Source organism: Falco peregrinus, chromosome 6 (assembly GCF_023634155.1).
Source record: "Falco peregrinus isolate bFalPer1 chromosome 6, bFalPer1.pri, whole genome shotgun sequence".
Lineage (NCBI taxonomy): Eukaryota > Metazoa > Chordata > Aves > Falconiformes > Falconidae > Falco > Falco peregrinus.
In genome coordinates, this window is record NC_073726.1 from 65071745 (window position 1) to 65086264 (window position 14520).

The 14520-nt window shown below is 45.7% G+C and overlaps 1 protein-coding gene across 3 annotated transcripts in view; it reads right to left on the reverse strand.

Moving 5' to 3' along the window:
- DENND2A (DENN domain containing 2A) overlaps positions 1-14520 on the reverse strand; it is a 60164-nt gene that overhangs the window by 45496 nt on the left and 148 nt on the right. Inside the window, exon 1 of one of the 3 annotated variants that reach the window (XM_055807928.1) lies at positions 9449-9607. The exons of the other annotated variants lie outside the window; for them this stretch is intronic. The gene's annotated coding sequence lies outside the window, so the exon portion shown is untranslated. Of the gene's footprint in view, positions 1-9448; positions 9608-14520 lie in introns of those variants that run through there. 3 annotated transcript variants of the gene reach the window in all.

A 14520-nucleotide genomic window follows, 5' to 3' on the forward strand; every position in this document is an offset into this window, starting at 1 on the left:
ATTACTGAAGCGAACATGAGCTTGGTGATGACATCAGTGGAGCCAGTGTTTCATATACCTGTTTTCTTTGGCTTTGAAACTACTCACATACAAGATGACTGTAGTCAATATGGACTAAAACAAAAGAAATATGGACCAGATTTACACAAGCACACGTTTGCCAGCAGTACTATCAGCCACATGGAGAGGCAGGATTCCTAGCAGATGCAGTGGCTTCAGTCCCCGACAAAGACAAAACTACATTGGCAAATGCACGTTTCTACCAGCGTAGCCAACTGGTGTAGATACTTTCTCTCCTTTAAGAGGAATGCTGTGTTACAGATACACCAGTCCTACTACAACAGTAAATCACTTCTAGTGTAAAAAGAATTGGAAAGAATTCAGGGTTATTTTTACGCTTATAAGAAACCCAAATATTTGACAGTATAGGAAACAACCTGCCACTAAAACACAGTGTTCAGCTCATGAACCACACTGGAATTAATTTTCGATGTGGTGAGATAACCTCTGCTATTCTAGCATAAACAGGACCCAAAGAGGTCCCTTCGAGGAGCAACTCTGCAAAAAGTTTCCTGGCAGGAAGACAAATTGTCTCACATTCAGAAAGGAAATGAGAGCATTAAAACGAAGAACCTCAACTTCTTCCAAAATAAGTTATCATCAGGGAAGACAAACAGAGCCTCAGCAAATCTCTCCTTCGGTGGCCTTCACCCTGCAGGATGCTGGCTCTTGCCCCTCCTGATGAGGATTTAGCACACAGCTTCCAGAATCGCCCATCGCTACAACCTTGGGGCACCATCTGCAGAGCCCTGGTAGCTGCGTGCTCCAGCAGACCTTCCTGTACAAGTTCCGAGTCCATGACCTGCCACTACAGTCTGTCTCTATTAAGCATCATCTTTTGAACGCAAGCAAAAAGTCACCTGTAGATTCCTTTCTGGTTCCAAAGACCCTGCCTTGCTCAACGTCCTCTTTCCTCCCACCCTTGCTCTCCCACATATCTTAGCCACCACAAATGCAGGACCTGCTTATTGCAGATCTTATTCCTTATTGAAATCTTTCAACCACAGCACAGCACACCATCCCCTCATTCAGCTTTCCTCAGCAAAAAGCAGGGCCCAGGCAGCACGTGAGCCGCCAAAGATTTACCCATCACGGGGAGGAAACCTGCACAGCTCCAAAGAAAAACCTCTGCAAAAAGGGCTTGCATTTATTTATTTTTCCAGGAGGAAAGCTGCTCTCTGTGGGTGTGTGCGTGCATGTGTGCGTGTGCTTGTCAGGACAATAGGAAAAAGGACATTGGAGCAGAGCTGCCAGGAAACAGTCGGCCATCTGCCCGTATGGAGAGCAGTTTTTCCTTTTCTTTTGTACTAAGAGGAATGTAGCTGAGAGCCGCCATCCGCCCGCGCTGGGAGGAAATCTGAGAGCCTGTGCTCTGCCAGGGAGAGGAAGGTGGGGGAGGGCGCACGCCCGGGCCGTGTGGTTAAGCGGTCATTGCGCTCACGGCCAATAAAAGTGGGGAAAAACACCCTAACCAAAACCCCCAAATCGTAGGGAAAAATCGCTCTTCCACCGCCACCCTTTCACTCTCACATGCGGTTTGATACTCTCTCCCCGGGTGATCCCGAGCACAGGAACAGCTGACGGGGCTCGGCAGAGGAGGGTGTCAGAAGGGCAAGGGCCTGGGGAAGAACAAGGGTTTCCCCCTGCGCTGACACCTGGCATCCCCGGAGGAGAAAGCAACACAAACAGAAAACCAGCCCACATCCCTTGTGGCTTGTCGGCCTGCGCCCTCTCGGTAACCGGGCACTTGGCAACCTGAGCACCAAAGAGCTTGAGGAAAGACCCTCTGCTCTTTTGGCTCCCCAAACCACCAGACAAGGGTAGAGCACAAGAAGCAAACCCACTGCATATAACCATCCACACATTCTTCCCCAAGGGCTTTGGTACAGCTTCTGACTACAAAAGAAAACTATGTAACAGGAGGGGAAAGAGATCTGATCTCCTGGTACTGTCAGGCAAAAATGCTGGCTTGGTGGTACATTCTTCCACCACCTTTGTGGCAGAAGAGCCCTAGGGAAATAAATAAAGGTAAAATTTTCAGAAGTGACTACATGACTTTGAAGTTTAAGACCCATTTTCAAAGCCAACTGAGGATCAGATTTTTTTTAAAACAAACACTGTAGAAGTGGCTAACATTTTCAAAGAACTGTAAGCACATGTTCCTTATTCACTGATTGCAACAGGGGAAGTTGTCTAGGTATCGCTAGGAAAATTGAGAGAACATCTATCTGCATCTGTGTGTGCCTGCATAACTTGCAAACTGGCACTTATCAGGTGCCACATCCAGTTCCCCACAGCCAGCAGAACTCGCTAACATGGGAGATGTCCAAGATTACAGGTCACAGGCCTGGAAGAGGGCACTTCCAGAACTGATTAATTGAGGCATGGTCTAAAGAGGTTCCACCTCCCAGCAGCTTGGAAGATGGACAGACTGACTCAGTGACACTCTGCACCTCTGCATGTCTAAGTCAGATCTGGACTACTACCCACACAACCCAGTCCCTTTTAGAAACGAGACTCAGGTTTCCAGACTCTGTTGTGACTTTTTAAACATTTTACTTCTCATAAAAACAAAATCATTGGTGTAGCACACCTGTTTGACCTGAAGAAAATTCTTTGGCTGCTTCTCCCTTGGATGACAGACAATGGTAACAAGTATAAACAAAGCAGAGACTTGATACAAGGAAAAATCTTTTTCACCATGAGGATAACAGCTCTGGAACAGCCCTGCTGTCCTCATCTCCGGAGGTTTGCAATACCCAACCAGACAAAGCCCTGAGCAAGCTGGTCTGAGCTCAGTCCTGAACTTCTTTGAGCAGGAGGCTGGAGCAGAAAGATACCTCCTGCAATCCCTTCTAACGTGGATTATCCCATGATGACCCGTCATTAATTACTGTAAGAGAACATTCACTCTCATTTCCTCTGTGGAAAACAAACAAAATACAAAACCTGCAAAAAATACTCCCCTTCAAAACACTATTAGTAGGTGCCCCACCCCCCAATATTTTTGCTTTTCTCCAAGTGACCATCAAGCGAGCAATAAAAAATGGCTGCTAAAACAAGATAAACAGTTACACTATCCCTAACACATTTCCATGGTCTTTTGTCCCTACTAATTCTGTAGTGCCTAACCAACTTCAACAGTTTGGTGGAAGCTATTAGGGAGGCCACAAATCCACCAGCAAGGCTGCCTTGGCAAATACTGACAAGTGCTGTAAATTCTTACTATTAGAAAAAGAACATATTTTCTTCCCAAATTCATTCCACTTTCAGAGAGATCAGGATACAATTTTTTGAAAAGCTTAAAGTTATTTCATAACTAAATTAAAAAAAAAAAACAAAAACAACAAAGAAAACAAAACTGAGAAATACTGAAAGCATTTATTTGGACGATGTGGGTTTTTTCTTTGCTGAAGCATTTCTTTGGGTTTCTCATAGCAGAAAACCTAGAAAATGGTGAGTATCAAACAAGCACATATTGTTCAATACTGTCTTCCAAGGGATGTGCTAAAGGCAGTACATACTCTAGAGGACTTTAATTTTCATTGTTTACTTTCTTCCATATATATCAGACTGTCTGATAACTGAGCAGAAGCATAGCACCCACGTACAATTCCTCCATCAAGCCCTTACTTCACAACTGAAGCAGAGTTTTTCTTACAGAAGCTTCCAACCCAGAGAACGTGCATCCAAGTTTTGTATTCCAGGGTAACCACAAGGGTATACTCCACCCAAGATGCTTGAATGTTGTCCTGGACTGGGCCCCAATACTGTTTATTGTGCACAGGAAAAACTCATTACTACAAAGCAGCCAGCACTGAATGCATTTCACAAGGGCGCATTTTACAGGACCCAGAACAAACTATCAAAGTAGGAGTCTCCTGGAGTCAAACCCTTTGCAGAAGCCCTTATCCCCTGAACTATTCAATAAACATCATCCCCTTTCATCTTAAATGCTCATAAACATCTCATTTCCAGTCCAATGCAAAGAGAAATCCTAGCTGTACTGAAGATAGCAATTTGACTCCAGTGATTATGGTGTGGCTTGCATTTCACCCACTAAACCCTCCACACTCATTTCTGCTCCTCACCAACACAGGTCTACCTACAGAACCTCAAGCATAGCCTCCTCAGCTCAAGTCCTATCATAAAACCTCTCCAGAGAGGACAAGTCTTACAGGTCCTCCTTAAAAAAATGCAAGTGTTTCCCGCCAGGTGAGAGACAAGGTCTCTCACAGTAGATGACCAGCACTAGGAGAGAGGTGACCTACTAGGTACAACACCCTGGTGATACACAGGTTCCTCTGTGAAGTTCCTATCCCCACTGCCCCAAAAATCACACTCAGCTCTAAAGGTCTGGCTCAGGAAAGAGGCTGTCCATAAATGCTTTTCTCCCTGCAGAAGATGGTGAATTCAACAAATGCACGTTCTCTAGCTTAGACACCCTATGAGCAGGCCAGTCAGGTATTCCTCACCAGAACCACCATCTTCATGCAAAGGTAGAAGCTGCACTACATTGCTTCAATTATCATGGCTGAACACAATGGATCTTTTGATAACTAGATTTTCTTTATTGAAAAGAATGTCTACAGACATTACTGGCAAACTAAACCTAAACTCGATCTTTTAGGGGAAATTCCCCAAATATTTTCTTCAATTAGAAGAAGTGCAAGAAGAGCTTATGTAATGCTATACTTGATTTACTTCTTGGCTGGTAAGAAAAATATTTGGCATTCAAGTAGGCGTTCTTCTTCCCATCTCTTCCACATGTAATAACTCAAACATTCAGATTTAGTTAATAAAAACTGTCATCCACTTCTCCAAGTGGGTTCACTGCATTCATATTAAAAAGAAAATAAGAGAGGAGAAATTTTGGCACTAGAAATAGGTTAGCAAGAAGTTATCTTTGCTTATATGCCTTCCCAAGCAAAAAGAATATTAGAGATACATACTGTTTGTAAATACAGTTAGCATACAAAACTAAGAAATCACTTTTCTTTAGACCTTCTTCACACAAATCTGACTTTTTATGACAGGTAAAAATGATATGAGTAAGAAATCAGTCCTACAAGTCATATCTTTGGCAAGACTGACCTTTCAAAATATCGTACACTAAGAGTAAGCAGTTTATATGGCAAAAATACTCCCAGATACCTCAGATCAACACAATTTTCTACACAGGACCTAAACTGGAACAGTGGGCCAGTCCACCTCAGCTAAGTCTTGATGTCCACACATGAGCTACCGCTCTTTAATACTTGCAAGAGATAATCTGTGCTCTAGAAGTAAACTTTTCCTGGGGCAGCCATCTCACAAACTCTGAACTGTCCGGTAAAGGCATCTGTTTCTCTTACCTGATCAGAAAGGGTCCAAAACCTAACTTATTTGGGCAAGGTGCACTCACAAACCTGAAATACAGCTGTATAGTTTCAGCAACTCAATTTGCATAAAGCACAAACAGGTTTGAGTGTTGCTGGATGAGTAAATTACTTGTGGTTTCTGATCAACTGAAACAATTTTTGCCAAGTTCGATCTAAATTTGGTATGCCAAAAAAACCCCAAGCAAACCAACAACAGAGAGAGAAACTTCCAAGAAAATGTTTGATGTAATCTGAAGGAAGCTTACAAGAGTCAGGTTCTTTACTGTGAAATTATATGACCTACTTAAATTTAGCTAGATGGGGGGGGGTGTCTTTATGCAAATTTGCTTTATTCTGCATTCAAGGATTTCATGGTAATTCCTACCAAAGTCTCCTCCACTGAGAAATATTGTTCATAAGTTTAAAAAGAAAAAAAAGTTACATTTGCAACAGAAACAGTGAGGCAGCTGAACTTCTTAAGTTCTTCACAAAAAAAAAAAAGGGTTGTCGATTAAAAAAACCCAACACCTGGAAACAGGTAATTTTTTTTTTTTTTTTTACTTAAAAAGAGAAAGAAAAATCAACATAATCCAAGGTCAGGCTTGATATTTCAAAAACCAATCTTTACCAGGAACCTGCAGTAAAAATAAAGTACTACTACTGAATGCATCCAGAAGAGGGAAAAAAGCTGGTGAAAGGGCTGGAAGCCATGTCCTATGAGGAATGGCTAAGGACTTTGGGCTTGTCTAGTTTGGAGAAGAGGAGGCTGAGGGGCAACCTCACTGCTCTCTACAGCTTCCTGAGGAGGGGGAGTGGAGAGGGAGGTGCTGGTCTCTTCTCCCTGGTACCCAGTGACAGGGGGTGTGTGGATGGTTGAAAGCTGCCCCAGGGGAGGTTTGAACTGGACATTAGGAAGCACTTCTTTACTGAGAGGGTGGTCAAACACAGGAACAGGCTTCCTAGAGAGGCGGTCAACGGCCCAAGCCTGTCAGTGTTTAAGAGGCATTTGGACAACAACTTTAACTTTCGGTCAGCCTTGAATTGGTCAATCAGTTGGACTAGATGATCATTGTAGGTCCCTTCCAACTGCAACAGTCTATTCTATTCTACTAACTATAATAATAAAAATCCAATGGAAGGCTGCCTTGAGCATGAATGAGCAGAGGGACTGGGATCAGCATATGTGAATAGTTTGAAGAACAGAAAAGCTAGAATTTTTATTTCTACAGCGATTGCTGGTCAGAGCTGAAGTCCTTCACTGCTCTGACAATGCAAATGTCTGTTTCTGATAATATTTCCTCATTTCTTTGGATCAGGAAAATAATTTTACCCCATGCAAGCAAACATTAAGCAAGTGGGACATGAAGCAATATATTGCATGTCAGAACAAGTTAGTTTAAAAAAACCCAACCCCATCGAATTCTGACAATGTTTTATGAAATTTGTGCCTTTTAGAGGCAATCCTATTTTTCCTTGAAATACACCCAAATGTCTTTCTCTGACTAGTATTGGAATTCAGGAATTTAACAGGGGAAACCTTGGTTTCCTACTGAATTTGTGTACACTAAATCATCCTACAAGGAAAGTTTCTTACTTGGAGGATACCTAAAAGGCAAGCTTCAGGACAGAGTTAAGTGGCAATAGCCATGAGTATCTTTCACCAACACAAGTACAGGACTGTTGTATGTGAGAGGTGACACTGTGGCAAAACTTCAACTTGGAGTCACTCATCACAATCTCAGGGGACAGAGGCAGAAACCTAATGCAAAACACAGTTATCACATGTTGATTTCCCAGTAGGAAAACTCTCAGCCTCTCTCACAGTTTGACAAAGCCGAAAAATGGCAGCCAGCTAGATCAGGGCTTCCAACATCATCTGGAAAAAGCTCAATACCTTACTCATCTCTTTTCAGTAAGAAATTCTCTTGCAGAATCTGACTACAGATTGCCGCACACACAGCCTAGCATAGCAAGGCAGGGAAAAACAGATTCTCAATTACAGCCTGATCCCAAACTCCCTGAACTCACGGAAAAGCTCCCATGAACTTCAGTAGGCTGTAGAGGATGCTTCAGGGTCTGTTTTGGCCAGATGCTGATTTCTGAAGTGCTACATGTGCTGAAGAAGACACCCTTCTCAATTTTACTACGAGGCATTTATTTCCCTTTGCTACTATGCCACTCCAAGCTCTGGATAACCCAAGACTCCTCTCTTACCCAGAAGAAAACATGACGCCTATATTCACCGCATGCTTTGCAGCTGAAATACGTTGTATTTTTGTGTGTGGAAAATCTACACATCTTCGGGGGGGCTTAACATTTTTAAAGGAAAAGCTCCAACAGTCTGAAAAGTCTCTGGGAGCTCTTTCTTTTTTAATTTAGCAAGGTAGTGTTTGGCTGACACTAGCAAGTAAACTCATATTTTTAAAGTGCCCTCACAGTGCCCTGTGAAATTTGCCATTTCCCTCCATGACAGTCAGCACTATCTATCACGAGAACATAATCCCCTAGGAGACCCGAGCCCCTTCACTGCTCTCCTCTGCAAACAGATGTGTGCACGTTCCCCAGCTCTGAAAGTCACGGCCAGCTTTTGGCAAAGAACTACAGCAGCTGCACATCTGCAGACGGGAAAAGCTTTCAGCAAAAAATACAGAGGGGGATCTCATCCTCCCCCCCCCGCCTGCAAAGCAAGCTCAGCATTTGTTCCTCTCCAGATGACACCCTGATGGGTTCATTTAATCATTCACATATGCATGCCTATTCACAATGCTAGCAAAATACCAGGGCTGTGACAGCATCTCACCTGAACTGCTCACAGTAACACAGCTTGTCAGCAAGCACTTGGCAAGAAGTCTCACAGGAAATTAAGAGGAAAGCAATGTTCAAGGACATTGCTAATATAAAATGATTCTGCAGAATACAGCTGAGTGTGAGAGACACCACTTGTGATGAGGAAGACACCTAAGCAGGTGTTTAATTTTAAGCTTATGCTCAAAGCCCACTATCTTCAATTAGATTGCACGAAGCCCAGCCTAACTTCCCTGAGCAGGAACGATGTACTGCACTGGCAGCCAAAGTGTTCTGCTGGGTGGATTTAAGCATGCGCTTAGACCTACACGTCTGCTTGAACAATTTGCCCAAGTGGGGGTACCGTACAGAATATTTAAGCATAGCAGGATCACAGAAACACTTCACCACTTTAATTCCCGAAGGGAAATTTAATTAAAACACAGAGCATCTAGCCATTTAAAATTATTGTGGTTACAAAGAGCAGTAAGTCCTTGCCCTCTGAAACAGTCTCTCTGGTGGATTGCCGGAGTCCCCAGTAAGTTTCTGGAAACACAACTTAGGTGCCTGAACTTGGTCAGGAGCCATCTGCTCTCAGGGATCTGCAGGATCAGGAGTCTCAGTGCCTGGCAAGGTCCCACCCAGAACTCTTTCGTCCACTTCCAAGTGAGGTGGCACCCTTCCCCACTCAAGCTGCCCCTAACTATCATCAGCTCTCAACTTCTGAAGTGTCTGGCCCAGATTTTCAAATGAGCTCACAGCCAAGCTTTTCCAACTGCTTCTTTGAGATCAGATTTGCTCCCAGGCACGGTCTCCTCCTGCACGGGTATCTAACCAAGGCAAGACCCTTCCAAGCAAGGCCAGAACCCCATATCCTGAACTGTTCGGCAAATCTGATAACTTACCATGATGCTTAATGAGGAACTGGGCACAGGAAAATACAGCTGCCAGCACCTACTTGCAGAACCTATCTGTACACTAGTCTCAATCCAGATCGATAGCTCTCTACTGTACATGTGCTAAAAGGAACAAGAGCAGTGAAACAAACCTCCATCAGCATTAGCAATGCTATTTTACAGAGGAGACAAGGCAATGCTTGCTGCAGTAAAGGATGCCACACTTGAAAACAAATGCCCCTCTAATGGCTCACACAGTGGCATCTGCCTTATTAGTGGCACAGCACCAGCAGCAACTCACAAACCTCACTTCAGGCATCAGAGAGCGCCAAATAACAACTAACTTACCCGTCTAGCTTCCTTCCTTTTGCCTTGTACTCTGACCTTCCATCATGCATCTCAAAATGATCCATGCCTCATACCCACACTTCTAGGTGAAGCCTTGTCAGTGATGCACGTGAAGCCAACTGCGTGAAGAACCCAGGGGATGGCTAGGCCCATCTGTTAGAGGCTTTTCTCTGCGTGGGTTGGTATTTTTATTTTAACTCCCTCTGCTTCTGGGCCCCCTCTCTCTCTCTTGCCCCTCCCATCTCCCTCTCTCTGCTCATGAGGACAGAGTTTCCATCCTGGCTCTGGGCCAGCACATGTACGGGCAAACGCAGCGCTCAGGAAAAGCCATCTTCTGCTCCCTTTCATCGCATAAACCCTGCCAGTTCCCAGCCCAGGAGCACAGGGCTGAGCAAGAGCTTCGGCTGCAACGCAGAGGGGACTGAGGACCAGCAGCTCCTGCCCGGGCTGAACACAGTAGCCTAGCTGCAGGTCAACTGCCTCATCTCCTGTCCCCCTTGCTTCTGATGAGCAATCTGAGGCTTTACCCCAACTACCCATGAGTCGCTTGTCAGATGGCCGAAACAGATCTCTCGCATTCAGTGAAGGACACGTGTAACAGCACATAAACAGGAAACATTCAGCCAAATGTACAGAGGCATACTAACTCACTCCTACCAAGTTTAAGTGGTAAAAACTGACCTTTAATCACCACTGTAACTATTAAATCTGCCCTGTTAAATCCCCGTATACCAGCTGCAGCTGGTTTCCCTAACCTGGAGAGGGGAATAAGCACTGAAACAAAGGATGAAGATTATACCAGCACTCACAGCGTTCATTCCAGTAGGACAACTACACTTTCAAGCTTCTAACTTCTCAACTACAATTGACTTCCCCTCAGCTTTACCATGGGACAGCATTATTTGCAGAAAAGATGGAAAAAAGGTTCTTAATACATGTTATCTGCATTAAAGAAAGGAGTCCTAGGATTTCAAACCTCTTGATTTCTCGTGAGCCCCCTTTTGAGGTCTTTGTTGCACACACATAGTGCCCCACATTTGACCAGCAAATATTTAGGCAACATTTACCTCAAAACAGTACAAACCCAGGGGGTTTCAGCATAGGATTACCCTGGCCATCACACCAGGATTATTCCAAGAGCACTACCTCTGTTGGCAACTGCAATGTTGACAGCCTGGAACCACATGATATGGTTCAGAGCTGCTCAGAGCCATCTCAGCACAGGAGGGACAGGACCATCATGATGGTAGAGCCCCAAAAGGTGTTTCACTGCAGGTTCTACGCCGTGAGCTCCCGGCTCAGTAAATAACATGAGCTGGTAAAGACTCACATAAGCAGCAAGCAAGTATCCATTGCTTCGATCAGGAACCAGACTGGGGATTTACGACTTTCACCTCATCAGTCCCATGTCTACAGACAGAGTACCTTGTCCCAGTTGGGTGGTGAACCATGTAAAGGTTGGGACAGATCTTGAATAGGTCTGGCCTGTAAGACCTGAAGTATTTACTTATCTAAGGTAGCGATGATGCCTTTTCATGCTATATCGACAACAGGGACCTTCAACTTGTCCTCAGCCTGTTCTGTGCCAGGCTTCCACCCGAGGACACGGTCCTCGGTTGAAAATCCAGGTTGTAGAGGGTCAGCAGCTCCAGGGACTCTAGCTTCTTTCTTCTCTTCGGCACTCAGGTTCAGGATCACCCAAGGTGCCTGCAGAAGCCTATATTTCAAATGCACAGCCTTCATGAAGTCAGGAGCCCGGAGTTCAGTCATACAGTGTACACAAGGCTGACCACAGACACAGAGAATGAAAAGTCGTCTTCACTAAAACCTGGGCTGAAGCCATCAGCAAATGGCATGCATATTCACGCATTTCAGCCTTTGCTTTCATTTCCAGTAGTTGGTAAAGCTGCTTAGAGGTGGAAAGGAGAGAAAAATCCCATAAGCAAGATGTGTGCTATTGTGCTTTCCACTGCACTTCAGAGATGCAATCAGGAAAACACTGTCTCTTCTCCAGCCCGGAGTAAAACAGTGCCTACAGATCAGTACCCCTCCGATGCAATGTACATGAGCTCTATCTAGGCAAAACTGAGCTCACTCATTGTCAGAACTCAAATGCAACAAGGAATTTCTTTCTAGCTATGTCCCACTCCCTTCCTCCCTGTGGAGAGCGTTCTCAGTCTTAAGGAACTGCGATGCAAGTTCATTAAAAGTCCTATTTCAGCATTTCCTTCATAGTAGAGGCCTCTTCCAGCCAGCTCTTGGGATCCCGCCAACAGACATATCAGCCACTAGTACTTAAATCCTTCCGCTAAAAAAATGCTTCCCCAAAGAGCTTATACCCCAGTTCTGGATGCCTACGAGAGCTGATCATCACAATTAACCAGCTTCAACAAGAGTTTAAGAGAGGTACTTCTCCTCTCTGATGGGCTTAATGATGCACTACAGAACCTTTTCTCCCCTTGGTCTAGCCTCCATTTAGGAAGAAGCAGCTTCAGCACAGTTCCAGTCAATAAATAAATGTCAGGTGCTACAAAAGGAAGACAGAACCAGCTGCCTTGGACAATGCATTTGGGGGCATTATCAGGCACTTGTGAAATGCCCAGCATCTCTCCATGTTTAAGAATCTGGCTCTTTCGCGTCAAGGTCTCATCGGCAAATATCTTAAACTTGAGGCAAGGTTTGCATTTGCCTCTGTGCCCCCTGAGCACCCAGCAAAACAGAGGTTTAATTGCTATCCATATGAATTAGCTATTACAGCTGATATTCAGAATAACGCAACGGAAAAGCTCCAACTTCCTACTGAATTAAGACCATCTCTATACCCACAGCCTTTCACTTAAGTGGTCTTTATTTATCATCTCCTTGTCAAAACAAACATTTCTAACACATAAATACACCAGGCATGGGAGACAGACAAGCATATTATAAGTGCTTGACAAAGGATCTAAATGCCCTTCTTGTTTTTGGAGAACAAAAAGCATCACATGGTTGTGTTTGCAGACAAAATGTCCTAAAAGATTTCCCAAGGCAACAAGCTAGGGACACTACTGAAAACAATTTGGGACACTCCATGCACACTTGTGGTCTACAAGGACTACTATACTTGGGGATCTGAGCTGATAAACACAGAACAACTTCTGTGTTGACTGTTGGGACAGGGACACCAAAGGCCAACCTGGGCTTCAGCATACAACCTTCTCATCCACAGGCAGAGAGAGGTCCCAGCTGAGCCATAAATCTTTAGCCTGCTTTTTACATCTCAGGTCACTCCAGCGCCTTGTTTTCAGTGTTTTCTCTTCTGTTTCTCAAAGAGGCACTGTATTACCCTGGGAAATCCTGTGGCTTTCCTCTCATTTCCATACTTAGCATTTTCAGTTGTTTCCAAGTCTGTCCCAACATGGTAGATATACATTCTCACATGCTGAAATACTGTTTGGATTATTTTAAAACAACCAACCAAACAAAACAAGAAAACCCCAAAGCCAACCACCACCAAACCCCATAAACACTACCCTGATGACAACAATTCAGAATGTAACACAAGGGTCGAGGAAACACATTCCTTTCCTCTGGCAGGATGCAGTAACAACTCCCTTTCTGGTGATTCAGAAACAGAGCCTGTACACTTTATTGGCCTTTGCTACCACACACCAAGAATGAGTGGTCAGTAAGGTGGCAGCCAACACAGAAACCAACTTTTTAATCCATCAGCAACACCAGCAGCTCCCCTCCCAGAAGCAAATGAAAGCTCCATGGAAATCCCTCTGCCCCTCTATGCTCTCAGCTGAGCTCCAGGTCAGAGATGCTCCTTTCCAAAAGGAACAACGCTGCCTAAATAGCAAGGGCAAAGGTGGTGGGGAACACCTCAAGGTCAGGAACAGCTCCCACACAACTTGTTGACCTGTCCAGGAAACAAACTGTGCTCTTGTAAAGAGCAGGGACAAAGCAACCCATGCTTAGCATTCACTACCTGCTCCTCTGAGGCTCCAGTGCAGCCCCAAGCAGTCAGAAAGCCATATTGCCCCCTACACCATCCCTCTTCCAGCACCGAGCATCAAGAGCAAGGCTTCTTGAAGACTCAGAATCAAAACCTCTGAAAGAATCCCCAAACCCTTGCATAGTTTACCTTTCCGTTTGCATTTGACACCCTGGGACCACAGACGCAGACAGCTCTAAGTTCTTTCCTGTTCCCTTCCCAGCCACTGTTCCCATCCATGCCTAACCCATTAGCACCCATCATCCCTGGGTACCACAGCAAGAAGGCAAGCTGGCGTTTCTCTCCCCAGGACAGATGAATATTCTCATGGATCCTAAGCAGGAGTCAGAAATGCCACCCTTGGTCAATGAATTTAAGGTACAGGCTGCACGGCCGTGCAAACGTTTTCTCCTGCCGGAGGCAAAGTAAGAGAAAAGCAGGCTATGCAGAGCAGAAAGAAATGCAGAGCTATGATCACGGAGAGATTCAGGGCTTTGCTGCAGCTGAGGACTCTGCTGCTTGCTCCAGGAGGGCCCGGGTTTCCCCCAAGGAATTTGCTCAAAGTTTCGCCTTTTTTGTTGCCGGAGACCGAGGCAGGGCTGAGTTGACCCAGGGGCCCCGTGCCGGCTGGCTGGGCTGCCGCTGCTCCTCTACGCCATCGCTCCCGAACCACTCGGGTCGGCTTTTCAGCAGCTCCCCACGTCCCCGCGGCCCTTCTCCCACCCGGCCTCGGCCGAGAGCCGCCCCGGCAGCCCACCCGCACCCGGCGGAGGACAGAAGGGAGCAGCAGCCTTCCCCGTCCCGGCGGGAAAGCGGCGGGGACGAACGGCGGTACCCTCAGCGGCTGGGAGGATGGGGGGGGACTCGGCTCACGGCCCCCAGTTTCCGTCTCTGCAGCGAATACAGTACCGGGGGGAAGAAAAACCGATCGGGGGGGGGAGCGGGGGCGAAGGGAAAAAGCGATAAGAGATTTTTTGGAGCGGCACCGATCCCCCGCGCCCCGAGAGACGAGCGGTCTGCAGGCGGCGGCAAGCTGCCTCCCAGCACCCCTGCCCGCTCTCCCCGCTAACGCCCGCCGCTGCCCCGGCCCGCTCCG